Source organism: Daphnia pulicaria, unplaced genomic scaffold (genome assembly GCF_021234035.1).
Source record: "Daphnia pulicaria isolate SC F1-1A unplaced genomic scaffold, SC_F0-13Bv2 h1tg000071l, whole genome shotgun sequence".
Taxonomy (NCBI): domain Eukaryota; kingdom Metazoa; phylum Arthropoda; class Branchiopoda; order Diplostraca; family Daphniidae; genus Daphnia; species Daphnia pulicaria.
Window position 1 is genome coordinate 23,718 of NW_025804789.1, and position 24,535 is coordinate 48,252.

General features: G+C 39.2%; 34 non-coding genes across 34 annotated transcripts; all 34 read left to right on the forward strand.

The window, feature by feature from the left end:
- The first annotated feature begins 12 nt into the window (after positions 1 to 12).
- LOC124318758 lies at positions 13 to 176 on the forward strand. Its single transcript, XR_006912437.1, has one exon. It is a non-coding gene; the product is annotated as a U1 spliceosomal RNA (small nuclear RNA).
- A 686-nt stretch (positions 177 to 862) lies between these two features.
- LOC124318829 lies at positions 863 to 1,004 on the forward strand. Its single transcript, XR_006912512.1, has one exon. It is a non-coding gene; the product is annotated as a U4 spliceosomal RNA (small nuclear RNA).
- A 574-nt stretch (positions 1,005 to 1,578) lies between these two features.
- On the forward strand, positions 1,579 to 1,701 carry LOC124318852. The gene has a single exon (XR_006912538.1). It is a non-coding gene; the product is annotated as a U5 spliceosomal RNA (small nuclear RNA).
- Positions 1,702 to 1,904: 203 nt separating this feature from the next.
- LOC124318796 lies at positions 1,905 to 2,023 on the forward strand. The gene has a single exon (XR_006912477.1). It is a non-coding gene; the product is annotated as a 5S ribosomal RNA (ribosomal RNA).
- Positions 2,024 to 2,771: 748 nt separating this feature from the next.
- On the forward strand, positions 2,772 to 2,890 carry LOC124318808. The gene has a single exon (XR_006912489.1). It is a non-coding gene; the product is annotated as a 5S ribosomal RNA (ribosomal RNA).
- A 754-nt stretch (positions 2,891 to 3,644) lies between these two features.
- LOC124318807 lies at positions 3,645 to 3,866 on the forward strand. Its single transcript, XR_006912488.1, has one exon. It is a non-coding gene; the product is annotated as a small nucleolar RNA U3 (small nucleolar RNA).
- Positions 3,867 to 4,376: 510 nt separating this feature from the next.
- On the forward strand, positions 4,377 to 4,567 carry LOC124318785. The gene has a single exon (XR_006912465.1). It is a non-coding gene; the product is annotated as a U2 spliceosomal RNA (small nuclear RNA).
- Positions 4,568 to 5,076: 509 nt separating this feature from the next.
- On the forward strand, positions 5,077 to 5,240 carry LOC124318759. Its single transcript, XR_006912438.1, has one exon. It is a non-coding gene; the product is annotated as a U1 spliceosomal RNA (small nuclear RNA).
- Positions 5,241 to 5,926: 686 nt separating this feature from the next.
- On the forward strand, positions 5,927 to 6,068 carry LOC124318830. Its single transcript, XR_006912513.1, has one exon. It is a non-coding gene; the product is annotated as a U4 spliceosomal RNA (small nuclear RNA).
- A 574-nt stretch (positions 6,069 to 6,642) lies between these two features.
- On the forward strand, positions 6,643 to 6,765 carry LOC124318853. The gene has a single exon (XR_006912539.1). It is a non-coding gene; the product is annotated as a U5 spliceosomal RNA (small nuclear RNA).
- A 203-nt stretch (positions 6,766 to 6,968) lies between these two features.
- LOC124318819 lies at positions 6,969 to 7,087 on the forward strand. The gene has a single exon (XR_006912502.1). It is a non-coding gene; the product is annotated as a 5S ribosomal RNA (ribosomal RNA).
- Positions 7,088 to 7,835: 748 nt separating this feature from the next.
- Positions 7,836 to 7,954, forward strand: LOC124318831. Its single transcript, XR_006912515.1, has one exon. It is a non-coding gene; the product is annotated as a 5S ribosomal RNA (ribosomal RNA).
- A 754-nt stretch (positions 7,955 to 8,708) lies between these two features.
- Positions 8,709 to 8,930, forward strand: LOC124318809. Its single transcript, XR_006912490.1, has one exon. It is a non-coding gene; the product is annotated as a small nucleolar RNA U3 (small nucleolar RNA).
- Positions 8,931 to 9,440: 510 nt separating this feature from the next.
- On the forward strand, positions 9,441 to 9,631 carry LOC124318786. The gene has a single exon (XR_006912466.1). It is a non-coding gene; the product is annotated as a U2 spliceosomal RNA (small nuclear RNA).
- A 509-nt stretch (positions 9,632 to 10,140) lies between these two features.
- On the forward strand, positions 10,141 to 10,304 carry LOC124318762. Its single transcript, XR_006912440.1, has one exon. It is a non-coding gene; the product is annotated as a U1 spliceosomal RNA (small nuclear RNA).
- A 686-nt stretch (positions 10,305 to 10,990) lies between these two features.
- LOC124318832 lies at positions 10,991 to 11,132 on the forward strand. Its single transcript, XR_006912516.1, has one exon. It is a non-coding gene; the product is annotated as a U4 spliceosomal RNA (small nuclear RNA).
- Positions 11,133 to 11,706: 574 nt separating this feature from the next.
- LOC124318855 lies at positions 11,707 to 11,829 on the forward strand. Its single transcript, XR_006912541.1, has one exon. It is a non-coding gene; the product is annotated as a U5 spliceosomal RNA (small nuclear RNA).
- A 203-nt stretch (positions 11,830 to 12,032) lies between these two features.
- LOC124318843 lies at positions 12,033 to 12,151 on the forward strand. The gene has a single exon (XR_006912527.1). It is a non-coding gene; the product is annotated as a 5S ribosomal RNA (ribosomal RNA).
- Positions 12,152 to 12,899: 748 nt separating this feature from the next.
- On the forward strand, positions 12,900 to 13,018 carry LOC124318854. The gene has a single exon (XR_006912540.1). It is a non-coding gene; the product is annotated as a 5S ribosomal RNA (ribosomal RNA).
- A 754-nt stretch (positions 13,019 to 13,772) lies between these two features.
- LOC124318810 lies at positions 13,773 to 13,994 on the forward strand. The gene has a single exon (XR_006912492.1). It is a non-coding gene; the product is annotated as a small nucleolar RNA U3 (small nucleolar RNA).
- Positions 13,995 to 14,504: 510 nt separating this feature from the next.
- LOC124318787 lies at positions 14,505 to 14,695 on the forward strand. Its single transcript, XR_006912467.1, has one exon. It is a non-coding gene; the product is annotated as a U2 spliceosomal RNA (small nuclear RNA).
- A 509-nt stretch (positions 14,696 to 15,204) lies between these two features.
- On the forward strand, positions 15,205 to 15,368 carry LOC124318763. The gene has a single exon (XR_006912441.1). It is a non-coding gene; the product is annotated as a U1 spliceosomal RNA (small nuclear RNA).
- A 686-nt stretch (positions 15,369 to 16,054) lies between these two features.
- On the forward strand, positions 16,055 to 16,196 carry LOC124318833. The gene has a single exon (XR_006912517.1). It is a non-coding gene; the product is annotated as a U4 spliceosomal RNA (small nuclear RNA).
- Positions 16,197 to 16,770: 574 nt separating this feature from the next.
- On the forward strand, positions 16,771 to 16,893 carry LOC124318856. Its single transcript, XR_006912542.1, has one exon. It is a non-coding gene; the product is annotated as a U5 spliceosomal RNA (small nuclear RNA).
- Positions 16,894 to 17,096: 203 nt separating this feature from the next.
- On the forward strand, positions 17,097 to 17,215 carry LOC124318866. The gene has a single exon (XR_006912552.1). It is a non-coding gene; the product is annotated as a 5S ribosomal RNA (ribosomal RNA).
- Positions 17,216 to 17,963: 748 nt separating this feature from the next.
- LOC124318872 lies at positions 17,964 to 18,082 on the forward strand. Its single transcript, XR_006912559.1, has one exon. It is a non-coding gene; the product is annotated as a 5S ribosomal RNA (ribosomal RNA).
- Positions 18,083 to 18,836: 754 nt separating this feature from the next.
- Positions 18,837 to 19,058, forward strand: LOC124318811. Its single transcript, XR_006912493.1, has one exon. It is a non-coding gene; the product is annotated as a small nucleolar RNA U3 (small nucleolar RNA).
- A 510-nt stretch (positions 19,059 to 19,568) lies between these two features.
- Positions 19,569 to 19,759, forward strand: LOC124318799. The gene has a single exon (XR_006912481.1). It is a non-coding gene; the product is annotated as a U2 spliceosomal RNA (small nuclear RNA).
- Positions 19,760 to 20,268: 509 nt separating this feature from the next.
- On the forward strand, positions 20,269 to 20,432 carry LOC124318764. Its single transcript, XR_006912442.1, has one exon. It is a non-coding gene; the product is annotated as a U1 spliceosomal RNA (small nuclear RNA).
- A 686-nt stretch (positions 20,433 to 21,118) lies between these two features.
- On the forward strand, positions 21,119 to 21,260 carry LOC124318834. Its single transcript, XR_006912518.1, has one exon. It is a non-coding gene; the product is annotated as a U4 spliceosomal RNA (small nuclear RNA).
- Positions 21,261 to 21,834: 574 nt separating this feature from the next.
- Positions 21,835 to 21,957, forward strand: LOC124318857. The gene has a single exon (XR_006912544.1). It is a non-coding gene; the product is annotated as a U5 spliceosomal RNA (small nuclear RNA).
- Positions 21,958 to 22,160: 203 nt separating this feature from the next.
- Positions 22,161 to 22,279, forward strand: LOC124318905. The gene has a single exon (XR_006912595.1). It is a non-coding gene; the product is annotated as a 5S ribosomal RNA (ribosomal RNA).
- A 748-nt stretch (positions 22,280 to 23,027) lies between these two features.
- LOC124318873 lies at positions 23,028 to 23,146 on the forward strand. Its single transcript, XR_006912561.1, has one exon. It is a non-coding gene; the product is annotated as a 5S ribosomal RNA (ribosomal RNA).
- Positions 23,147 to 23,900: 754 nt separating this feature from the next.
- On the forward strand, positions 23,901 to 24,122 carry LOC124318812. Its single transcript, XR_006912494.1, has one exon. It is a non-coding gene; the product is annotated as a small nucleolar RNA U3 (small nucleolar RNA).
- Positions 24,123 to 24,535: the final 413 nt, after the last annotated feature.

A 24,535-nucleotide genomic window follows, 5' to 3' on the forward strand; every position in this document is an offset into this window, starting at 1 on the left:
GCATCCACAATCATACTTACCTGGCTCAGAGGCAACCATGATCACCAAGGTGGTTCCTCCAGGGCGAGGCCTTTCCATTGCACTAAGGATGGGCTGACCCTTGCGATTAATCCAAATGTGATTAACTCGGGAGTACAATTTTTGGTAGTGGGGGACTGCGTTCGCGCCGTTCCCTGAACACACTATAAATGTAAGAAAAATTCTTGTCATCTGCCGGAAGTTGAACTAAATCTGGTCCCGTTAGTAAACGGTAGGGTTGACCGCTTGGGAATACGCGAAGCATCAGATTTTCTTTCTGGGAAGAAACAACAAAGTAATGAAATTCATGTTTAGCTACTTTAATATAAATCATCATGGCCAATGGATTGGCCGTGATCGTCTAGTGGTTAGGACCCTACGTTGTGGTACCTACTAGATATGAATCCGTAGTAACCCAGGTTCGAATCCTGGTCACGGCACTGAAAACTGATTTTTCACGTCAACACGCAGATTAACTATAAATTTTGTTTGGTTGGAAAGTAATGCTCGCTCACTTCAATAGTTCATAATGTGAAAAACAATTTGGAATGAAAACCTGAAATTCCCCCTCCCTTTTTTTGTGTGTGCAGGAAGTTGTTGAAATGTATGGAAGAAAAATACACATTTACAGAATTTCAAGTATTTGACCCGATATTAAGACAAAAATTATTTCATGTATGTAATGAACTGTCCCCTGTTGGTATTAGTCCAATGGGAGATGGAAATTAAAATTTGCCTAGGGTAATCTAAATGAATATTTCTGAACGAAATTGTTGGTCCAACACGTCCAAGCAGAACGAATTCAGCAAATGCTTAAGTAGACTTGCTTTTCTGATTATAATTTAGCTTTGCGCAGTGGCAATATCATAACCAATGAGGGTCTCCCGAGGTGTGATTATTGCTAGTTGAAAACTTTAACCAATACCCCGCCACGATGAAGTGAAATAATCTTTGTCGTCGGCAATTTTTGATAGCTCCATCAGGAGCATTTCAGCGTACAAGAAAAAAAAAATTACAGTCAGTTAGAAAAATTGGAGTGTTGCATAGTGTGTTTATAACATTAAACGGTGAAAGTGAAATCGTATAAGTGATTTTTGTTTCCATTTAGTTGGTATTGCACGTCAGACAAGGCTGATTAATTCGTTCGCTGAAGGCCATTAATATCAGTCAGTTGGAACATTGTGAACACGGGGAAAATATTTGAAAAGGTGATTCCAAATGACAAGGTGAAAAGATTCCACCATGTTTAAAGGGGAAGTTCAATAAATTGTTAACCGCTGTAGGGTGAATGTCGGGGTAAACATCTGATCCCACCACCTACGTGTTGGGCTTGTACCATAAAGATCGTTCATTTTTTTCAAAAATAACACTGCGCACAACTGTTTCGTTCAAAAACATGTTAACGAGCTTTATACATGATATTTACTTTAAAATAACTGTACCCATTGATAAAGAATTGCACAAGGATTTTGATATGTAAACGCATGTTTCGAAAAAAAACCTTACAAGCGCACTTCAAAATTTTGAAATGAATATAAATACAAGGCATACCACTGTTATTTACTCTGGTTTCTAATCAATACCCGGATAAATCTTTCGCCTTTTACTAAAGATTTCCGTGGTTAGGAGCATTGATGAGTCTATATGACTTATTTTTTTAACGCCCGGTCTTCTGATTGGGCACTTTGAATAAATGAAAAATTAAAAACGTCTGTATGCGGAAACAAAGATATTCTACTACTACATACTGACAACATTTGTAAAATGACAAACTGATAGTTTTTCGGTGGTTTTGGTAAGATTAGTGTGTATTTCAAAAAGATAAATCTCAAGCACAAGTAATAGATTAGAGGCGAATATGGTCGGGTAATTGCGTCTAGTTTAATGTCAACGGCCATACCACATAGAACTCACCCGGTCTCGTCAGCTCCCGGAAGTTAAGCTATGTCGGGTCCCGTTAGTACTTGGATGGGTGACCGCTTGGGAATACGGGATGCTGTTGGCATGGAATTATTTTATTTTTGTGAATCCAATTGAATTGAAGTGCTTCCCAAGATGGGTGATACTACATGGACTACAATGTATTATTTTGGCATTAGTTGAAAATGGAAGGAACGTATTTTTTACTGGATATTGCCTACTAGACGTCCTCCAACCTCTTTGTTGCTGAAAGATATTTGAAACGCCGTGCGCGAAGCGCACGGCACAGCCGAGAGGCTACTAGACGTCCTCCAACCTCTTTGTTGCTGAAAGATATTTGAAACGCCGTGCGCGAAGCGCACGGCACAGCCGAGAGGCTTGTACGTTGGTGGTTTCTTCGGGCAGCTCTATCTAATCTCTCTGGCTCTGAGATCCTTATGCAACGCAAGCTAAGTAAAGCGCGAAGCGCACGGCACAGCCGAGAGGCTTGTACGTTGGTGGTTTCTTCGGGCAGCTCTATCTAATCTCTCTGACTCTGAGATCCTTATGCAACGCAAGCTAAGTAAGGGAAGCAATCGTTAGCCTTATGACACTTGGATTGTTGGCTCATTGATCGGACATCCCCGGAACGAGAAAATTAAAAATGACAGTTAGCCAAAAATAGTGGCGTTTGGAAATATTATCAAATTTTATATTCGGTTGTCCATTGACAAATGTACTTATATGTCCTCGTTTGTTTGGCTAAGGTTGGTGTGTATTTCGAACAGAAAGTAAGCAAGCATTAGAACTAGATTTAGAGGCGAATATGGTCGGGTAATGGCGACTGAATTTATGTCAACGGCCATACCACATAGAACTCACCCGGTCTCGTCAGCTCCCGGAAGTTAAGCTATGTCGGGTCCCGTTAGTACTTGGATGGGTGACCGCTTGGGAATACGGGATGCTGTTGGCATGGTGTAATTTTATTTTTGCTCCCCAAGTTAGATGAGACATGGAATATAATGTATTCTTTAGGTATTAGTTGAAAAGGGTATTGCTGGGACTTTGATTAATGATACCATATATTGTAGAACGCATGTTTGTTTGATCTCGGTAGTTTTAACGACAAAAAAAAAGATAGAGGTTTGGCTATTTTGTTGAGGCTGTTGCATGACGCCCACTCACTGGCACGATCCCACTACTGCCGAACACGGGAACTTTTGGCTGCTAGGTTTCCCTCCTGACCCACTACGCTCCTCCTTAGCTAACCTGCACCTACTAGATTCCTCTAGCAGATCCATGCTGATGTCAAGCTTAGTGCGGGCACCTGATCAACATGCGGTATCACGAAACAGGGCTCCTAAACTCAAGCCATCCACTCTACCAAGCCTCCCCGAAGCAGGATTATAGGTGCACGCCAAACACCCAGCTGATAAATGGGCTCTCAATCGATAATACATTACTGTAATAAATTGATTTGATGAGCACGCGGATTCTTTATTGTGTCCAAAATTGGTCTCGTCACTTGTTCTATAACTATTAAAGAGCTTCTCGGTGTTTCAATAAATGAACAAAATGCAAGACCTGACAATGTATGTACTGTGTGCGTCAAGTATTGCAAATCTCAATTTAATATTCCGAAATATCGATCTATGCACTGTAATTTACGCCAAAGCTCATTGATCGTACAAACCTTATTTAGAGTTCTGCAAAATAACATTGCATTTAAGATCATACTTCACAGGATCATTTCTGTAGTATATCTTGACTTGTTTCCCACCAGAAACTTGTCTCCTTTCAACCCACGATGACGAGTTAAGACGCTGGTTTCTGAGCGTGAAACAGGCTGTGAGTGTAGCTGTCTCGACAGCATCAAACACAGTCATTGAGGACCGTTTCCGTTAAATCCATGTGAAATAGCGGAAGGAAACTAGCGTGTTCAGAGTGGTTGAGATGATAAAACAAATTTAAATTCTTGAAAATCTAAAGAGATAAATCTTAATAATAATTCCAGGTATTCGTGTCCTTAAATCATCTGCTTGTATGGCAAAATAAATTGTGAAAGTGAGGTTGGTCAATTTGAGGATGTGTCATGACTTTATGATCGTATTGCATTCTTTTAGTTATTGTTATTTAATCATGATTAATTATCGTTCAGAGCTTTTGTCGTCAGGTGGCGTGGCAAAGCCATATTCTGAAAAAAAAGGACCTAGTGTGATAACGAGAGTAAAATTTGCAACGCCTTCAGCGTAAATTGTATCTCCCTTAATACAGTATGAGCATAATAAAACAAATGAAAATGAACTTTATAAGCATCAAGTGGTCGCGTCTGGAAAAATGAACAACTCAATATTTTATAGCATTTCTTGAATGTTTTGAGTGATATGAGTATTCTTCGTACACCACCGGAAATGTGTTGAACCTCAGTGGTTATTTTGGGCAGTAATCCTTGTAACATTATCGCTTCTCGGCCTTTTGGCTAAGATCAAAGTGTAGTATCTGTTCTTATCAGCTTAATATCTGATACGGGTTCAAATGGACCCCAGAATATTAAACTGATTTTTGGCATACGGTGGGAATACAGTGCTTGCACTGCTCCCGCCACGGGTTGACCCGGTATTGCAGTACCTCCGGGATCGGCTCACCCTCTATGAGGGAGAACATATTGAATAAAACAGAAATTGTCTTAGCACCGTATAATAAAAGACCATGTATAATTGCAAAACTGTCATGTAGACATGTTTGTAATTTTTTCTAATTGTATTTTTTTCGTAATATCAAGAAAAGCATAAAAAAATACGTACTTGATTGTGTTAACTAATTAGTACTGTTCATCTTTCGATGTGATGTTTTTTTTTAAAATATGAAGATGCGTGTATTTTCATATGAAAAGTCGATTTTCTTATTTTCTTATTTGCCAATTGGACGACCAAATGAAAAAAAACAAGCAATTTGTTTCTTGAAAAGTATTTGCAAAGATCAAGACCATGAAATAAATACTGAGCTTTATTTACTATATTTTGCTCGAGTTCGTAATTCAAGTCGATGAAAGAAAGTGGGTGGTATTCTCTAAACGTCAGTCAAATACTTGAACACTCTTTGTCAATATTGTTCTGCTGTATACAAAGTATTAAACAAAGTGAAAAAGCATCCACAATCATACTTACCTGGCTCAGAGGCAACCATGATCACCAAGGTGGTTCCTCCAGGGCGAGGCCTTTCCATTGCACTAAGGATGGGCTGACCCTTGCGATTAATCCAAATGTGATTAACTCGGGAGTACAATTTTTGGTAGTGGGGGACTGCGTTCGCGCCGTTCCCTGAACACACTATAAATGTAAGAAAAATTCTTGTCATCTGCCGGAAGTTGAACTAAATCTGGTCCCGTTAGTAAACGGTAGGGTTGACCGCTTGGGAATACGCGAAGCATCAGATTTTCTTTCTGGGAAGAAACAACAAAGTAATGAAATTCATGTTTAGCTACTTTAATATAAATCATCATGGCCAATGGATTGGCCGTGATCGTCTAGTGGTTAGGACCCTACGTTGTGGTACCTACTAGATATGAATCCGTAGTAACCCAGGTTCGAATCCTGGTCACGGCACTGAAAACTGATTTTTCACGTCAACACGCAGATTAACTATAAATTTTGTTTGGTTGGAAAGTAATGCTCGCTCACTTCAATAGTTCATAATGTGAAAAACAATTTGGAATGAAAACCTGAAATTCCCCCTCCCTTTTTTTGTGTGTGCAGGAAGTTGTTGAAATGTATGGAAGAAAAATACACATTTACAGAATTTCAAGTATTTGACCCGATATTAAGACAAAAATTATTTCATGTATGTAATGAACTGTCCCCTGTTGGTATTAGTCCAATGGGAGATGGAAATTAAAATTTGCCTAGGGTAATCTAAATGAATATTTCTGAACGAAATTGTTGGTCCAACACGTCCAAGCAGAACGAATTCAGCAAATGCTTAAGTAGACTTGCTTTTCTGATTATAATTTAGCTTTGCGCAGTGGCAATATCATAACCAATGAGGGTCTCCCGAGGTGTGATTATTGCTAGTTGAAAACTTTAACCAATACCCCGCCACGATGAAGTGAAATAATCTTTGTCGTCGGCAATTTTTGATAGCTCCATCAGGAGCATTTCAGCGTACAAGAAAAAAAAAATTACAGTCAGTTAGAAAAATTGGAGTGTTGCATAGTGTGTTTATAACATTAAACGGTGAAAGTGAAATCGTATAAGTGATTTTTGTTTCCATTTAGTTGGTATTGCACGTCAGACAAGGCTGATTAATTCGTTCGCTGAAGGCCATTAATATCAGTCAGTTGGAACATTGTGAACACGGGGAAAATATTTGAAAAGGTGATTCCAAATGACAAGGTGAAAAGATTCCACCATGTTTAAAGGGGAAGTTCAATAAATTGTTAACCGCTGTAGGGTGAATGTCGGGGTAAACATCTGATCCCACCACCTACGTGTTGGGCTTGTACCATAAAGATCGTTCATTTTTTTCAAAAATAACACTGCGCACAACTGTTTCGTTCAAAAACATGTTAACGAGCTTTATACATGATATTTACTTTAAAATAACTGTACCCATTGATAAAGAATTGCACAAGGATTTTGATATGTAAACGCATGTTTCGAAAAAAAACCTTACAAGCGCACTTCAAAATTTTGAAATGAATATAAATACAAGGCATACCACTGTTATTTACTCTGGTTTCTAATCAATACCCGGATAAATCTTTCGCCTTTTACTAAAGATTTCCGTGGTTAGGAGCATTGATGAGTCTATATGACTTATTTTTTTAACGCCCGGTCTTCTGATTGGGCACTTTGAATAAATGAAAAATTAAAAACGTCTGTATGCGGAAACAAAGATATTCTACTACTACATACTGACAACATTTGTAAAATGACAAACTGATAGTTTTTCGGTGGTTTTGGTAAGATTAGTGTGTATTTCAAAAAGATAAATCTCAAGCACAAGTAATAGATTAGAGGCGAATATGGTCGGGTAATTGCGTCTAGTTTAATGTCAACGGCCATACCACATAGAACTCACCCGGTCTCGTCAGCTCCCGGAAGTTAAGCTATGTCGGGTCCCGTTAGTACTTGGATGGGTGACCGCTTGGGAATACGGGATGCTGTTGGCATGGAATTATTTTATTTTTGTGAATCCAATTGAATTGAAGTGCTTCCCAAGATGGGTGATACTACATGGACTACAATGTATTATTTTGGCATTAGTTGAAAATGGAAGGAACGTATTTTTTACTGGATATTGCCTACTAGACGTCCTCCAACCTCTTTGTTGCTGAAAGATATTTGAAACGCCGTGCGCGAAGCGCACGGCACAGCCGAGAGGCTACTAGACGTCCTCCAACCTCTTTGTTGCTGAAAGATATTTGAAACGCCGTGCGCGAAGCGCACGGCACAGCCGAGAGGCTTGTACGTTGGTGGTTTCTTCGGGCAGCTCTATCTAATCTCTCTGGCTCTGAGATCCTTATGCAACGCAAGCTAAGTAAAGCGCGAAGCGCACGGCACAGCCGAGAGGCTTGTACGTTGGTGGTTTCTTCGGGCAGCTCTATCTAATCTCTCTGACTCTGAGATCCTTATGCAACGCAAGCTAAGTAAGGGAAGCAATCGTTAGCCTTATGACACTTGGATTGTTGGCTCATTGATCGGACATCCCCGGAACGAGAAAATTAAAAATGACAGTTAGCCAAAAATAGTGGCGTTTGGAAATATTATCAAATTTTATATTCGGTTGTCCATTGACAAATGTACTTATATGTCCTCGTTTGTTTGGCTAAGGTTGGTGTGTATTTCGAACAGAAAGTAAGCAAGCATTAGAACTAGATTTAGAGGCGAATATGGTCGGGTAATGGCGACTGAATTGATGTCAACGGCCATACCACATAGAACTCACCCGGTCTCGTCAGCTCCCGGAAGTTAAGCTATGTCGGGTCCCGTTAGTACTTGGATGGGTGACCGCTTGGGAATACGGGATGCTGTTGGCATGGTGTAATTTTATTTTTGCTCCCCAAGTTAGATGAGACATGGAATATAATGTATTTTTTAGGTATTAGTTGAAAAGGGTATTGCTGGGACTTTGATTAATGATACCATATATTGTAGAACGCATGTTTGTTTGATCTCGGTAGTTTTAACGACAAAAAAAAAGATAGAGGTTTGGCTATTTTGTTGAGGCTGTTGCATGACGCCCACTCACTGGCACGATCCCACTACTGCCGAACACGGGAACTTTTGGCTGCTAGGTTTCCCTCCTGACCCACTACGCTCCTCCTTAGCTAACCTGCACCTACTAGATTCCTCTAGCAGATCCATGCTGATGTCAAGCTTAGTGCGGGCACCTGATCAACATGCGGTATCACGAAACAGGGCTCCTAAACTCAAGCCATCCACTCTACCAAGCCTCCCCGAAGCAGGATTATAGGTGCACGCCAAACACCCAGCTGATAAATGGGCTCTCAATCGATAATACATTACTGTAATAAATTGATTTGATGAGCACGCGGATTCTTTATTGTGTCCAAAATTGGTCTCGTCACTTGTTCTATAACTATTAAAGAGCTTCTCGGTGTTTCAATAAATGAACAAAATGCAAGACCTGACAATGTATGTACTGTGTGCGTCAAGTATTGCAAATCTCAATTTAATATTCCGAAATATCGATCTATGCACTGTAATTTACGCCAAAGCTCATTGATCGTACAAACCTTATTTAGAGTTCTGCAAAATAACATTGCATTTAAGATCATACTTCACAGGATCATTTCTGTAGTATATCTTGACTTGTTTCCCACCAGAAACTTGTCTCCTTTCAACCCACGATGACGAGTTAAGACGCTGGTTTCTGAGCGTGAAACAGGCTGTGAGTGTAGCTGTCTCGACAGCATCAAACACAGTCATTGAGGACCGTTTCCGTTAAATCCATGTGAAATAGCGGAAGGAAACTAGCGTGTTCAGAGTGGTTGAGATGATAAAACAAATTTAAATTCTTGAAAATCTAAAGAGATAAATCTTAATAATAATTCCAGGTATTCGTGTCCTTAAATCATCTGCTTGTATGGCAAAATAAATTGTGAAAGTGAGGTTGGTCAATTTGAGGATGTGTCATGACTTTATGATCGTATTGCATTCTTTTAGTTATTGTTATTTAATCATGATTAATTATCGTTCAGAGCTTTTGTCGTCAGGTGGCGTGGCAAAGCCATATTCTGAAAAAAAAGGACCTAGTGTGATAACGAGAGTAAAATTTGCAACGCCTTCAGCGTAAATTGTATCTCCCTTAATACAGTATGAGCATAATAAAACAAATGAAAATGAACTTTATAAGCATCAAGTGGTCGCGTCTGGAAAAATGAACAACTCAATATTTTATAGCATTTCTTGAATGTTTTGAGTGATATGAGTATTCTTCGTACACCACCGGAAATGTGTTGAACCTCAGTGGTTATTTTGGGCAGTAATCCTTGTAACATTATCGCTTCTCGGCCTTTTGGCTAAGATCAAAGTGTAGTATCTGTTCTTATCAGCTTAATATCTGATACGGGTTCAAATGGACCCCAGAATATTAAACTGATTTTTGGCATACGGTGGGAATACAGTGCTTGCACTGCTCCCGCCACGGGTTGACCCGGTATTGCAGTACCTCCGGGATCGGCTCACCCTCTATGAGGGAGAACATATTGAATAAAACAGAAATTGTCTTAGCACCGTATAATAAAAGACCATGTATAATTGCAAAACTGTCATGTAGACATGTTTGTAATTTTTTCTAATTGTATTTTTTTCGTAATATCAAGAAAAGCATAAAAAAATACGTACTTGATTGTGTTAACTAATTAGTACTGTTCATCTTTCGATGTGATGTTTTTTTTTAAAATATGAAGATGCGTGTATTTTCATATGAAAAGTCGATTTTCTTATTTTCTTATTTGCCAATTGGACGACCAAATGAAAAAAAACAAGCAATTTGTTTCTTGAAAAGTATTTGCAAAGATCAAGACCATGAAATAAATACTGAGCTTTATTTACTATATTTTGCTCGAGTTCGTAATTCAAGTCGATGAAAGAAAGTGGGTGGTATTCTCTAAACGTCAGTCAAATACTTGAACACTCTTTGTCAATATTGTTCTGCTGTATACAAAGTATTAAACAAAGTGAAAAAGCATCCACAATCATACTTACCTGGCTCAGAGGCAACCATGATCACCAAGGTGGTTCCTCCAGGGCGAGGCCTTTCCATTGCACTAAGGATGGGCTGACCCTTGCGATTAATCCAAATGTGATTAACTCGGGAGTACAATTTTTGGTAGTGGGGGACTGCGTTCGCGCCGTTCCCTGAACACACTATAAATGTAAGAAAAATTCTTGTCATCTGCCGGAAGTTGAACTAAATCTGGTCCCGTTAGTAAACGGTAGGGTTGACCGCTTGGGAATACGCGAAGCATCAGATTTTCTTTCTGGGAAGAAACAACAAAGTAATGAAATTCATGTTTAGCTACTTTAATATAAATCATCATGGCCAATGGATTGGCCGTGATCGTCTAGTGGTTAGGACCCTACGTTGTGGTACCTACTAGATATGAATCCGTAGTAACCCAGGTTCGAATCCTGGTCACGGCACTGAAAACTGATTTTTCACGTCAACACGCAGATTAACTATAAATTTTGTTTGGTTGGAAAGTAATGCTCGCTCACTTCAATAGTTCATAATGTGAAAAACAATTTGGAATGAAAACCTGAAATTCCCCCTCCCTTTTTTTGTGTGTGCAGGAAGTTGTTGAAATGTATGGAAGAAAAATACACATTTACAGAATTTCAAGTATTTGACCCGATATTAAGACAAAAATTATTTCATGTATGTAATGAACTGTCCCCTGTTGGTATTAGTCCAATGGGAGATGGAAATTAAAATTTGCCTAGGGTAATCTAAATGAATATTTCTGAACGAAATTGTTGGTCCAACACGTCCAAGCAGAACGAATTCAGCAAATGCTTAAGTAGACTTGCTTTTCTGATTATAATTTAGCTTTGCGCAGTGGCAATATCATAACCAATGAGGGTCTCCCGAGGTGTGATTATTGCTAGTTGAAAACTTTAACCAATACCCCGCCACGATGAAGTGAAATAATCTTTGTCGTCGGCAATTTTTGATAGCTCCATCAGGAGCATTTCAGCGTACAAGAAAAAAAAAATTACAGTCAGTTAGAAAAATTGGAGTGTTGCATAGTGTGTTTATAACATTAAACGGTGAAAGTGAAATCGTATAAGTGATTTTTGTTTCCATTTAGTTGGTATTGCACGTCAGACAAGGCTGATTAATTCGTTCGCTGAAGGCCATTAATATCAGTCAGTTGGAACATTGTGAACACGGGGAAAATATTTGAAAAGGTGATTCCAAATGACAAGGTGAAAAGATTCCACCATGTTTAAAGGGGAAGTTCAATAAATTGTTAACCGCTGTAGGGTGAATGTCGGGGTAAACATCTGATCCCACCACCTACGTGTTGGGCTTGTACCATAAAGATCGTTCATTTTTTTCAAAAATAACACTGCGCACAACTGTTTCGTTCAAAAACATGTTAACGAGCTTTATACATGATATTTACTTTAAAATAACTGTACCCATTGATAAAGAATTGCACAAGGATTTTGATATGTAAACGCATGTTTCGAAAAAAAACCTTACAAGCGCACTTCAAAATTTTGAAATGAATATAAATACAAGGCATACCACTGTTATTTACTCTGGTTTCTAATCAATACCCGGATAAATCTTTCGCCTTTTACTAAAGATTTCCGTGGTTAGGAGCATTGATGAGTCTATATGACTTATTTTTTTAACGCCCGGTCTTCTGATTGGGCACTTTGAATAAATGAAAAATTAAAAACGTCTGTATGCGGAAACAAAGATATTCTACTACTACATACTGACAACATTTGTAAAATGACAAACTGATAGTTTTTCGGTGGTTTTGGTAAGATTAGTGTGTATTTCAAAAAGATAAATCTCAAGCACAAGTAATAGATTAGAGGCGAATATGGTCGGGTAATTGCGTCTAGTTTAATGTCAACGGCCATACCACATAGAACTCACCCGGTCTCGTCAGCTCCCGGAAGTTAAGCTATGTCGGGTCCCGTTAGTACTTGGATGGGTGACCGCTTGGGAATACGGGATGCTGTTGGCATGGAATTATTTTATTTTTGTGAATCCAATTGAATTGAAGTGCTTCCCAAGATGGGTGATACTACATGGACTACAATGTATTATTTTGGCATTAGTTGAAAATGGAAGGAACGTATTTTTTACTGGATATTGCCTACTAGACGTCCTCCAACCTCTTTGTTGCTGAAAGATATTTGAAACGCCGTGCGCGAAGCGCACGGCACAGCCGAGAGGCTACTAGACGTCCTCCAACCTCTTTGTTGCTGAAAGATATTTGAAACGCCGTGCGCGAAGCGCACGGCACAGCCGAGAGGCTTGTACGTTGGTGGTTTCTTCGGGCAGCTCTATCTAATCTCTCTGGCTCTGAGATCCTTATGCAACGCAAGCTAAGTAAAGCGCGAAGCGCACGGCACAGCCGAGAGGCTTGTACGTTGGTGGTTTCTTCGGGCAGCTCTATCTAATCTCTCTGACTCTGAGATCCTTATGCAACGCAAGCTAAGTAAGGGAAGCAATCGTTAGCCTTATGACACTTGGATTGTTGGCTCATTGATCGGACATCCCCGGAACGAGAAAATTAAAAATGACAGTTAGCCAAAAATAGTGGCGTTTGGAAATATTATCAAATTTTATATTCGGTTGTCCATTGACAAATGTACTTATATGTCCTCGTTTGTTTGGCTAAGGTTGGTGTGTATTTCGAACAGAAAGTAAGCAAGCATTAGAACTAGATTTAGAGGCGAATATGGTCGGGTAATGGCGACTGAATTGATGTCAACGGCCATACCACATAGAACTCACCCGGTCTCGTCAGCTCCCGGAAGTTAAGCTATGTCGGGTCCCGTTAGTACTTGGATGGGTGACCGCTTGGGAATACGGGATGCTGTTGGCATGGTGTAATTTTATTTTTGCTCCCCAAGTTAGATGAGACATGGAATATAATGTATTCTTTAGGTATTAGTTGAAAAGGGTATTGCTGGGACTTTGATTAATGATACCATATATTGTAGAACGCATGTTTGTTTGATCTCGGTAGTTTTAACGACAAAAAAAAAGATAGAGGTTTGGCTATTTTGTTGAGGCTGTTGCATGACGCCCACTCACTGGCACGATCCCACTACTGCCGAACACGGGAACTTTTGGCTGCTAGGTTTCCCTCCTGACCCACTACGCTCCTCCTTAGCTAACCTGCACCTACTAGATTCCTCTAGCAGATCCATGCTGATGTCAAGCTTAGTGCGGGCACCTGATCAACATGCGGTATCACGAAACAGGGCTCCTAAACTCAAGCCATCCACTCTACCAAGCCTCCCCGAAGCAGGATTATAGGTGCACGCCAAACACCCAGCTGATAAATGGGCTCTCAATCGATAATACATTACTGTAATAAATTGATTTGATGAGCACGCGGATTCTTTATTGTGTCCAAAATTGGTCTCGTCACTTGTTCTATAACTATTAAAGAGCTTCTCGGTGTTTCAATAAATGAACAAAATGCAAGACCTGACAATGTATGTACTGTGTGCGTCAAGTATTGCAAATCTCAATTTAATATTCCGAAATATCGATCTATGCACTGTAATTTACGCCAAAGCTCATTGATCGTACAAACCTTATTTAGAGTTCTGCAAAATAACATTGCATTTAAGATCATACTTCACAGGATCATTTCTGTAGTATATCTTGACTTGTTTCCCACCAGAAACTTGTCTCCTTTCAACCCACGATGACGAGTTAAGACGCTGGTTTCTGAGCGTGAAACAGGCTGTGAGTGTAGCTGTCTCGACAGCATCAAACACAGTCATTGAGGACCGTTTCCGTTAAATCCATGTGAAATAGCGGAAGGAAACTAGCGTGTTCAGAGTGGTTGAGATGATAAAACAAATTTAAATTCTTGAAAATCTAAAGAGATAAATCTTAATAATAATTCCAGGTATTCGTGTCCTTAAATCATCTGCTTGTATGGCAAAATAAATTGTGAAAGTGAGGTTGGTCAATTTGAGGATGTGTCATGACTTTATGATCGTATTGCATTCTTTTAGTTATTGTTATTTAATCATGATTAATTATCGTTCAGAGCTTTTGTCGTCAGGTGGCGTGGCAAAGCCATATTCTGAAAAAAAAGGACCTAGTGTGATAACGAGAGTAAAATTTGCAACGCCTTCAGCGTAAATTGTATCTCCCTTAATACAGTATGAGCATAATAAAACAAATGAAAATGAACTTTATAAGCATCAAGTGGTCGCGTCTGGAAAAATGAACAACTCAATATTTTATAGCATTTCTTGAATGTTTTGAGTGATATGAGTATTCTTCGTACACCACCGGAAATGTGTTGAACCTCAGTGGTTATTTTGGGCAGTAATCCTTGTAACATTATCGCTTCTCGGCCTTTTGGCTAAGATCAAAGTGTAGTATCTGTTCTTATCAGCTTAATATCTGATACGGGTTCAAATGGACCCCAGAATATTAAACTGATTTTTGGCATACGGTGGGAATACAGTGCTTGCACTGCTCCCGCCACGGGTTGACCCGGTATTGCAGTACCTCCGGGATCGGCTCACCCTCTATGAGGGAGAACATATTGAATAAAACAGAAATTGTCTTAGCACCGTATAATAAAAGACCATGTATAATTGCAAAACTGTCATGTAGACATGTTTGTAATTTTTTCTAATTGTATTTTTTTCGTAATATCAAGAAAAGCATAAAAAAATACGTACTTGATTGTGTTAACTAATTAGTACTGTTCATCTTTCGATGTGATGTTTTTTTTTAAAATATGAAGATGCGTGTATTTTCATATGAAAAGTCGATTTTCTTATTTTCTTATTTGCCAATTGGACGACCAAATGAAAAAAAACAAGCAATTTGTTTCTTGAAAAGTATTTGCAAAGATCAAGACCATGAAATAAATACTGAGCTTTATTTACTATATTTTGCTCGAGTTCGTAATTCAAGTCGATGAAAGAAAGTGGGTGGTATTCTCTAAACGTCAGTCAAATACTTGAACACTCTTTGTCAATATTGTTCTGCTGTATACAAAGTATTAAACAAAGTGAAAAAGCATCCACAATCATACTTACCTGGCTCAGAGGCAACCATGATCACCAAGGTGGTTCCTCCAGGGCGAGGCCTTTCCATTGCACTAAGGATGGGCTGACCCTTGCGATTAATCCAAATGTGATTAACTCGGGAGTACAATTTTTGGTAGTGGGGGACTGCGTTCGCGCCGTTCCCTGAACACACTATAAATGTAAGAAAAATTCTTGTCATCTGCCGGAAGTTGAACTAAATCTGGTCCCGTTAGTAAACGGTAGGGTTGACCGCTTGGGAATACGCGAAGCATCAGATTTTCTTTCTGGGAAGAAACAACAAAGTAATGAAATTCATGTTTAGCTACTTTAATATAAATCATCATGGCCAATGGATTGGCCGTGATCGTCTAGTGGTTAGGACCCTACGTTGTGGTACCTACTAGATATGAATCCGTAGTAACCCAGGTTCGAATCCTGGTCACGGCACTGAAAACTGATTTTTCACGTCAACACGCAGATTAACTATAAATTTTGTTTGGTTGGAAAGTAATGCTCGCTCACTTCAATAGTTCATAATGTGAAAAACAATTTGGAATGAAAACCTGAAATTCCCCCTCCCTTTTTTTGTGTGTGCAGGAAGTTGTTGAAATGTATGGAAGAAAAATACACATTTACAGAATTTCAAGTATTTGACCCGATATTAAGACAAAAATTATTTCATGTATGTAATGAACTGTCCCCTGTTGGTATTAGTCCAATGGGAGATGGAAATTAAAATTTGCCTAGGGTAATCTAAATGAATATTTCTGAACGAAATTGTTGGTCCAACACGTCCAAGCAGAACGAATTCAGCAAATGCTTAAGTAGACTTGCTTTTCTGATTATAATTTAGCTTTGCGCAGTGGCAATATCATAACCAATGAGGGTCTCCCGAGGTGTGATTATTGCTAGTTGAAAACTTTAACCAATACCCCGCCACGATGAAGTGAAATAATCTTTGTCGTCGGCAATTTTTGATAGCTCCATCAGGAGCATTTCAGCGTACAAGAAAAAAAAAATTACAGTCAGTTAGAAAAATTGGAGTGTTGCATAGTGTGTTTATAACATTAAACGGTGAAAGTGAAATCGTATAAGTGATTTTTGTTTCCATTTAGTTGGTATTGCACGTCAGACAAGGCTGATTAATTCGTTCGCTGAAGGCCATTAATATCAGTCAGTTGGAACATTGTGAACACGGGGAAAATATTTGAAAAGGTGATTCCAAATGACAAGGTGAAAAGATTCCACCATGTTTAAAGGGGAAGTTCAATAAATTGTTAACCGCTGTAGGGTGAATGTCGGGGTAAACATCTGATCCCACCACCTACGTGTTGGGCTTGTACCATAAAGATCGTTCATTTTTTTCAAAAATAACACTGCGCACAACTGTTTCGTTCAAAAACATGTTAACGAGCTTTATACATGATATTTACTTTAAAATAACTGTACCCATTGATAAAGAATTGCACAAGGATTTTGATATGTAAACGCATGTTTCGAAAAAAAACCTTACAAGCGCACTTCAAAATTTTGAAATGAATATAAATACAAGGCATACCACTGTTATTTACTCTGGTTTCTAATCAATACCCGGATAAATCTTTCGCCTTTTACTAAAGATTTCCGTGGTTAGGAGCATTGATGAGTCTATATGACTTATTTTTTTAACGCCCGGTCTTCTGATTGGGCACTTTGAATAAATGAAAAATTAAAAACGTCTGTATGCGGAAACAAAGATATTCTACTACTACATACTGACAACATTTGTAAAATGACAAACTGATAGTTTTTCGGTGGTTTTGGTAAGATTAGTGTGTATTTCAAAAAGATAAATCTCAAGCACAAGTAATAGATTAGAGGCGAATATGGTCGGGTAATTGCGTCTAGTTTAATGTCAACGGCCATACCACATAGAACTCACCCGGTCTCGTCAGCTCCCGGAAGTTAAGCTATGTCGGGTCCCGTTAGTACTTGGATGGGTGACCGCTTGGGAATACGGGATGCTGTTGGCATGGAATTATTTTATTTTTGTGAATCCAATTGAATTGAAGTGCTTCCCAAGATGGGTGATACTACATGGACTACAATGTATTATTTTGGCATTAGTTGAAAATGGAAGGAACGTATTTTTTACTGGATATTGCCTACTAGACGTCCTCCAACCTCTTTGTTGCTGAAAGATATTTGAAACGCCGTGCGCGAAGCGCACGGCACAGCCGAGAGGCTACTAGACGTCCTCCAACCTCTTTGTTGCTGAAAGATATTTGAAACGCCGTGCGCGAAGCGCACGGCACAGCCGAGAGGCTTGTACGTTGGTGGTTTCTTCGGGCAGCTCTATCTAATCTCTCTGGCTCTGAGATCCTTATGCAACGCAAGCTAAGTAAAGCGCGAAGCGCACGGCACAGCCGAGAGGCTTGTACGTTGGTGGTTTCTTCGGGCAGCTCTATCTAATCTCTCTGACTCTGAGATCCTTATGCAACGCAAGCTAAGTAAGGGAAGCAATCGTTAGCCTTATGACACTTGGATTGTTGGCTCATTGATCGGACATCCCCGGAACGAGAAAATTAAAAATGACAGTTAGCCAAAAATAGTGGCGTTTGGAAATATTATCAAATTTTATATTCGGTTGTCCATTGACAAATGTACTTATATGTCCTCGTTTGTTTGGCTAAGGTTGGTGTGTATTTCGAACAGAAAGTAAGCAAGCATTAGAACTAGATTTAGAGGCGAATATGGTCGGGTAATGGCGACTGAATTGATGTCAACGGCCATACCACATAGAACTCACCCGGTCTCGTCAGCTCCCGGAAGTTAAGCTATGTCGGGTCCCGTTAGTACTTGGATGGGTGACCGCTTGGGAATACGGGATGCTGTTGGCATGGTGTAATTTTATTTTTGCTCCCCAAGTTAGATGAGACATGGAATATAATGTATTCTTTAGGTATTAGTTGAAAAGGGTATTGCTGGGACTTTGATTAATGATACCATATATTGTAGAACGCATGTTTGTTTGATCTCGGTAGTTTTAACGACAAAAAAAAAGATAGAGGTTTGGCTATTTTGTTGAGGCTGTTGCATGACGCCCACTCACTGGCACGATCCCACTACTGCCGAACACGGGAACTTTTGGCTGCTAGGTTTCCCTCCTGACCCACTACGCTCCTCCTTAGCTAACCTGCACCTACTAGATTCCTCTAGCAGATCCATGCTGATGTCAAGCTTAGTGCGGGCACCTGATCAACATGCGGTATCACGAAACAGGGCTCCTAAACTCAAGCCATCCACTCTACCAAGCCTCCCCGAAGCAGGATTATAGGTGCACGCCAAACACCCAGCTGATAAATGGGCTCTCAATCGATAATACATTACTGTAATAAATTGATTTGATGAGCACGCGGATTCTTTATTGTGTCCAAAATTGGTCTCGTCACTTGTTCTATAACTATTAAAGAGCTTCTCGGTGTTTCAATAAATGAACAAAATGCAAGACCTGACAATGTATGTACTGTGTGCGTCAAGTATTGCAAATCTCAATTTAATATTCCGAAATATCGATCTATGCACTGTAATTTACGCCAAAGCTCATTGATCGTACAAACCTTATTTAGAGTTCTGCAAAATAACATTGCATTTAAGATCATACTTCACAGGATCATTTCTGTAGTATATCTTGACTTGTTTCCCACCAGAAACTTGTCTCCTTTCAACCCACGATGACGAGTTAAGACGCTGGTTTCTGAGCGTGAAACAGGCTGTGAGTGTAGCTGTCTCGACAGCATCAAACACAGTCATTGAGGACCGTTTCCGTTAAATCCATGTGAAATAGCGGAAGGAAACTAGCGTGTTCAGAGTGGTTGAGATGATAAAACAAATTTAAATTCTTGAAAATCTAAAGAGATAAATCTTAATAATAATTCCAGGTATTCGTGTCCTTAAATCATCTGCTTGTATGGCAAAATAAATTGTGAAAGTGAGGTTGGTCAATTTGAGGATGTGTCATGACTTTATGATCGTATTGCATTCTTTTAGTTATTGTTATTTAATCATGATTAATTATCGTTCAGAGCTTTTGTCGTCAGGTGGCGTGGCAAAGCCATATTCTGAAAAAAAAGGACCTAGTGTGATAACGAGAGTAAAATTTGCAACGCCTTCAGCGTAAATTGTATCTCCCTTAATACAGTATGAGCATAATAAAACAAATGAAAATGAACTTTATAAGCATCAAGTGGTCGCGTCTGGAAAAATGAACAACTCAATATTTTATAGCATTTCTTGAATGTTTTGAGTGATATGAGTATTCTTCGTACACCACCGGAAATGTGTTGAACCTCAGTGGTTATTTTGGGCAGTAATCCTTGTAACATTATCGCTTCTCAGCCTTTTGGCTAAGATCAAAGTGTAGTATCTGTTCTTATCAGCTTAATATCTGATACGGGTTCAAATGGACCCCAGAATATTAAACTGATTTTTGGCATACGGTGGGAATACAGTGCTTGCACTGCTCCCGCCACGGGTTGACCCGGTATTGCAGTACCTCCGGGATCGGCTCACCCTCTATGAGGGAGAACATATTGAATAAAACAGAAATTGTCTTAGCACCGTATAATAAAAGACCATGTATAATTGCAAAACTGTCATGTAGACATGTTTGTAATTTTTTCTAATTGTATTTTTTTCGTAATATCAAGAAAAGCATAAAAAAATACGTACTTGATTGTGTTAACTAATTAGTACTGTTCATCTTTCGATGTGATGTTTTTTTTTTAAATATGAAGATGCGTGTATTTTCATATGAAAAGTCGATTTTCTTATTTTCTTATTTGCCAATTGGACGACCAAATGAAAAAAAACAAGCAATTTGTTTCTTGAAAAGTATTTGCAAAGATCAAGACCATGAAATAAATACTGAGCTTTATTTACTATATTTTGCTCGAGTTCGTAATTCAAGTCGATGAAAGAAAGTGGGTGGTATTCTCTAAACGTCAGTCAAATACTTGAACACTCTTTGTCAATATTGTTCTGCTGTATACAAAGTATTAAACAAAGTGAAAAAGCATCCACAATCATACTTACCTGGCTCAGAGGCAACCATGATCACCAAGGTGGTTCCTCCAGGGCGAGGCCTTTCCATTGCACTAAGGATGGGCTGACCCTTGCGATTAATCCAAATGTGATTAACTCGGGAGTACAATTTTTGGTAGTGGGGGACTGCGTTCGCGCCGTTCCCTGAACACACTATAAATGTAAGAAAAATTCTTGTCATCTGCCGGAAGTTGAACTAAATCTGGTCCCGTTAGTAAACGGTAGGGTTGACCGCTTGGGAATACGCGAAGCATCAGATTTTCTTTCTGGGAAGAAACAACAAAGTAATGAAATTCATGTTTAGCTACTTTAATATAAATCATCATGGCCAATGGATTGGCCGTGATCGTCTAGTGGTTAGGACCCTACGTTGTGGTACCTACTAGATATGAATCCGTAGTAACCCAGGTTCGAATCCTGGTCACGGCACTGAAAACTGATTTTTCACGTCAACACGCAGATTAACTATAAATTTTGTTTGGTTGGAAAGTAATGCTCGCTCACTTCAATAGTTCATAATGTGAAAAACAATTTGGAATGAAAACCTGAAATTCCCCCTCCCTTTTTTTGTGTGTGCAGGAAGTTGTTGAAATGTATGGAAGAAAAATACACATTTACAGAATTTCAAGTATTTGACCCGATATTAAGACAAAAATTATTTCATGTATGTAATGAACTGTCCCCTGTTGGTATTAGTCCAATGGGAGATGGAAATTAAAATTTGCCTAGGGTAATCTAAATGAATATTTCTGAACGAAATTGTTGGTCCAACACGTCCAAGCAGAACGAATTCAGCAAATGCTTAAGTAGACTTGCTTTTCTGATTATAATTTAGCTTTGCGCAGTGGCAATATCATAACCAATGAGGGTCTCCCGAGGTGTGATTATTGCTAGTTGAAAACTTTAACCAATACCCCGCCACGATGAAGTGAAATAATCTTTGTCGTCGGCAATTTTTGATAGCTCCATCAGGAGCATTTCAGCGTACAAGAAAAAAAAAATTACAGTCAGTTAGAAAAATTGGAGTGTTGCATAGTGTGTTTATAACATTAAACGGTGAAAGTGAAATCGTATAAGTGATTTTTGTTTCCATTTAGTTGGTATTGCACGTCAGACAAGGCTGATTAATTCGTTCGCTGAAGGCCATTAATATCAGTCAGTTGGAACATTGTGAACACGGGGAAAATATTTGAAAAGGTGATTCCAAATGACAAGGTGAAAAGATTCCACCATGTTTAAAGGGGAAGTTCAATAAATTGTTAACCGCTGTAGGGTGAATGTCGGGGTAAACATCTGATCCCACCACCTACGTGTTGGGCTTGTACCATAAAGATCGTTCATTTTTTTCAAAAATAACACTGCGCACAACTGTTTCGTTCAAAAACATGTTAACGAGCTTTATACATGATATTTACTTTAAAATAACTGTACCCATTGATAAAGAATTGCACAAGGATTTTGATATGTAAACGCATGTTTCGAAAAAAAACCTTACAAGCGCACTTCAAAATTTTGAAATGAATATAAATACAAGGCATACCACTGTTATTTACTCTGGTTTCTAATCAATACCCGGATAAATCTTTCGCCTTTTACTAAAGATTTCCGTGGTTAGGAGCATTGATGAGTCTATATGACTTATTTTTTTAACGCCCGGTCTTCTGATTGGGCACTTTGAATAAATGAAAAATTAAAAACGTCTGTATGCGGAAACAAAGATATTCTACTACTACATACTGACAACATTTGTAAAATGACAAACTGATAGTTTTTCGGTGGTTTTGGTAAGATTAGTGTGTATTTCAAAAAGATAAATCTCAAGCACAAGTAATAGATTAGAGGCGAATATGGTCGGGTAATTGCGTCTAGTTTAATGTCAACGGCCATACCACATAGAACTCACTCGGTCTCGTCAGCTCCCGGAAGTTAAGCTATGTCGGGTCCCGTTAGTACTTGGATGGGTGACCGCTTGGGAATACGGGATGCTGTTGGCATGGAATTATTTTATTTTTGTGAATCCAATTGAATTGAAGTGCTTCCCAAGATGGGTGATACTACATGGACTACAATGTATTATTTTGGCATTAGTTGAAAATGGAAGGAACGTATTTTTTACTGGATATTGCCTACTAGACGTCCTCCAACCTCTTTGTTGCTGAAAGATATTTGAAACGCCGTGCGCGAAGCGCACGGCACAGCCGAGAGGCTACTAGACGTCCTCCAACCTCTTTGTTGCTGAAAGATATTTGAAACGCCGTGCGCGAAGCGCACGGCACAGCCGAGAGGCTTGTACGTTGGTGGTTTCTTCGGGCAGCTCTATCTAATCTCTCTGGCTCTGAGATCCTTATGCAACGCAAGCTAAGTAAAGCGCGAAGCGCACGGCACAGCCGAGAGGCTTGTACGTTGGTGGTTTCTTCGGGCAGCTCTATCTAATCTCTCTGACTCTGAGATCCTTATGCAACGCAAGCTAAGTAAGGGAAGCAATCGTTAGCCTTATGACACTTGGATTGTTGGCTCATTGATCGGACATCCCCGGAACGAGAAAATTAAAAATGACAGTTAGCCAAAAATAGTGGCGTTTGGAAATATTATCAAATTTTATATTCGGTTGTCCATTGACAAATGTACTTATATGTCCTCGTTTGTTTGGCTAAGGTTGGTGTGTATTTCGAACAGAAAGTAAGCAAGCATTAGAACTAGATTTAGAGGCGAATATGGTCGGGTAATGGCGACTGAATTGATGTCAACGGCCATACCACATAGAACTCACCCGGTCTCGTCAGCTCCCGGAAGTTAAGCTATGTCGGGTCCCGTTAGTACTTGGATGGGTGACCGCTTGGGAATACGGGATGCTGTTGGCATGGTGTAATTTTATTTTTGCTCCCCAAGTTAGATGAGACATGGAATATAATGTATTCTTTAGGTATTAGTTGAAAAGGGTATTGCTGGGACTTTGATTAATGATACCATATATTGTAGAACGCATGTTTGTTTGATCTCGGTAGTTTTAACGACAAAAAAAAAGATAGAGGTTTGGCTATTTTGTTGAGGCTGTTGCATGACGCCCACTCACTGGCACGATCCCACTACTGCCGAACACGGGAACTTTTGGCTGCTAGGTTTCCCTCCTGACCCACTACGCTCCTCCTTAGCTAACCTGCACCTACTAGATTCCTCTAGCAGATCCATGCTGATGTCAAGCTTAGTGCGGGCACCTGATCAACATGCGGTATCACGAAACAGGGCTCCTAAACTCAAGCCATCCACTCTACCAAGCCTCCCCGAAGCAGGATTATAGGTGCACGCCAAACACCCAGCTGATAAATGGGCTCTCAATCGATAATACATTACTGTAATAAATTGATTTGATGAGCACGCGGATTCTTTATTGTGTCCAAAATTGGTCTCGTCACTTGTTCTATAACTATTAAAGAGCTTCTCGGTGTTTCAATAAATGAACAAAATGCAAGACCTGACAATGTATGTACTGTGTGCGTCAAGTATTGCAAATCTCAATTTAATATTCCGAAATATCGATCTATGCACTGTAATTTACGCCAAAGCTCATTGATCGTACAAACCTTATTTAGAGTTCTGCAAAATAACATTGCATTTAAGATCATACTTCACAGGATCATTTCTGTAGTATATCTTGACTTGTTTCCCACCAGAAACTTGTCTCCTTTCAACCCACGATGACGAGTTAAGACGCTGGTTTCTGAGCGTGAAACAGGCTGTGAGTGTAGCTGTCTCGACAGCATCAAACACAGTCATTGAGGACCGTTTCCGTTAAATCCATGTGAAATAGCGGAAGGAAACTAGCGTGTTCAGAGTGGTTGAGATGATAAAACAAATTTAAATTCTTGAAAATCTAAAGAGATACATCTTAATAATAATTCCAGGTATTCGTGTCCTTAAATCATCTGCTTGTATGGCAAAATAAATTGTGAAAGTGAGGTTGGTCAATTTGAGGATGTGTCATGACTTTATGATCGTATTGCATTCTTTTAGTTATTGTTATTTAATCATGATTAATTATCGTTCAGAGCTTTTGTCGTCAGGTGGCGTGGCAAAGCCATATTCTGAAAAAAAAGGACCTAGTGTGATAACGAGAGTAAAATTTGCAACGCCTTCAGCGTAAATTGTATCTCCCTTAATACAGTATGAGCATAATAAAACAAATGAAAATGAACTTTATAAGCATCAAGTGGTCGCGTCTGGAAAAATGAACAACTCAATATTTTATAGCA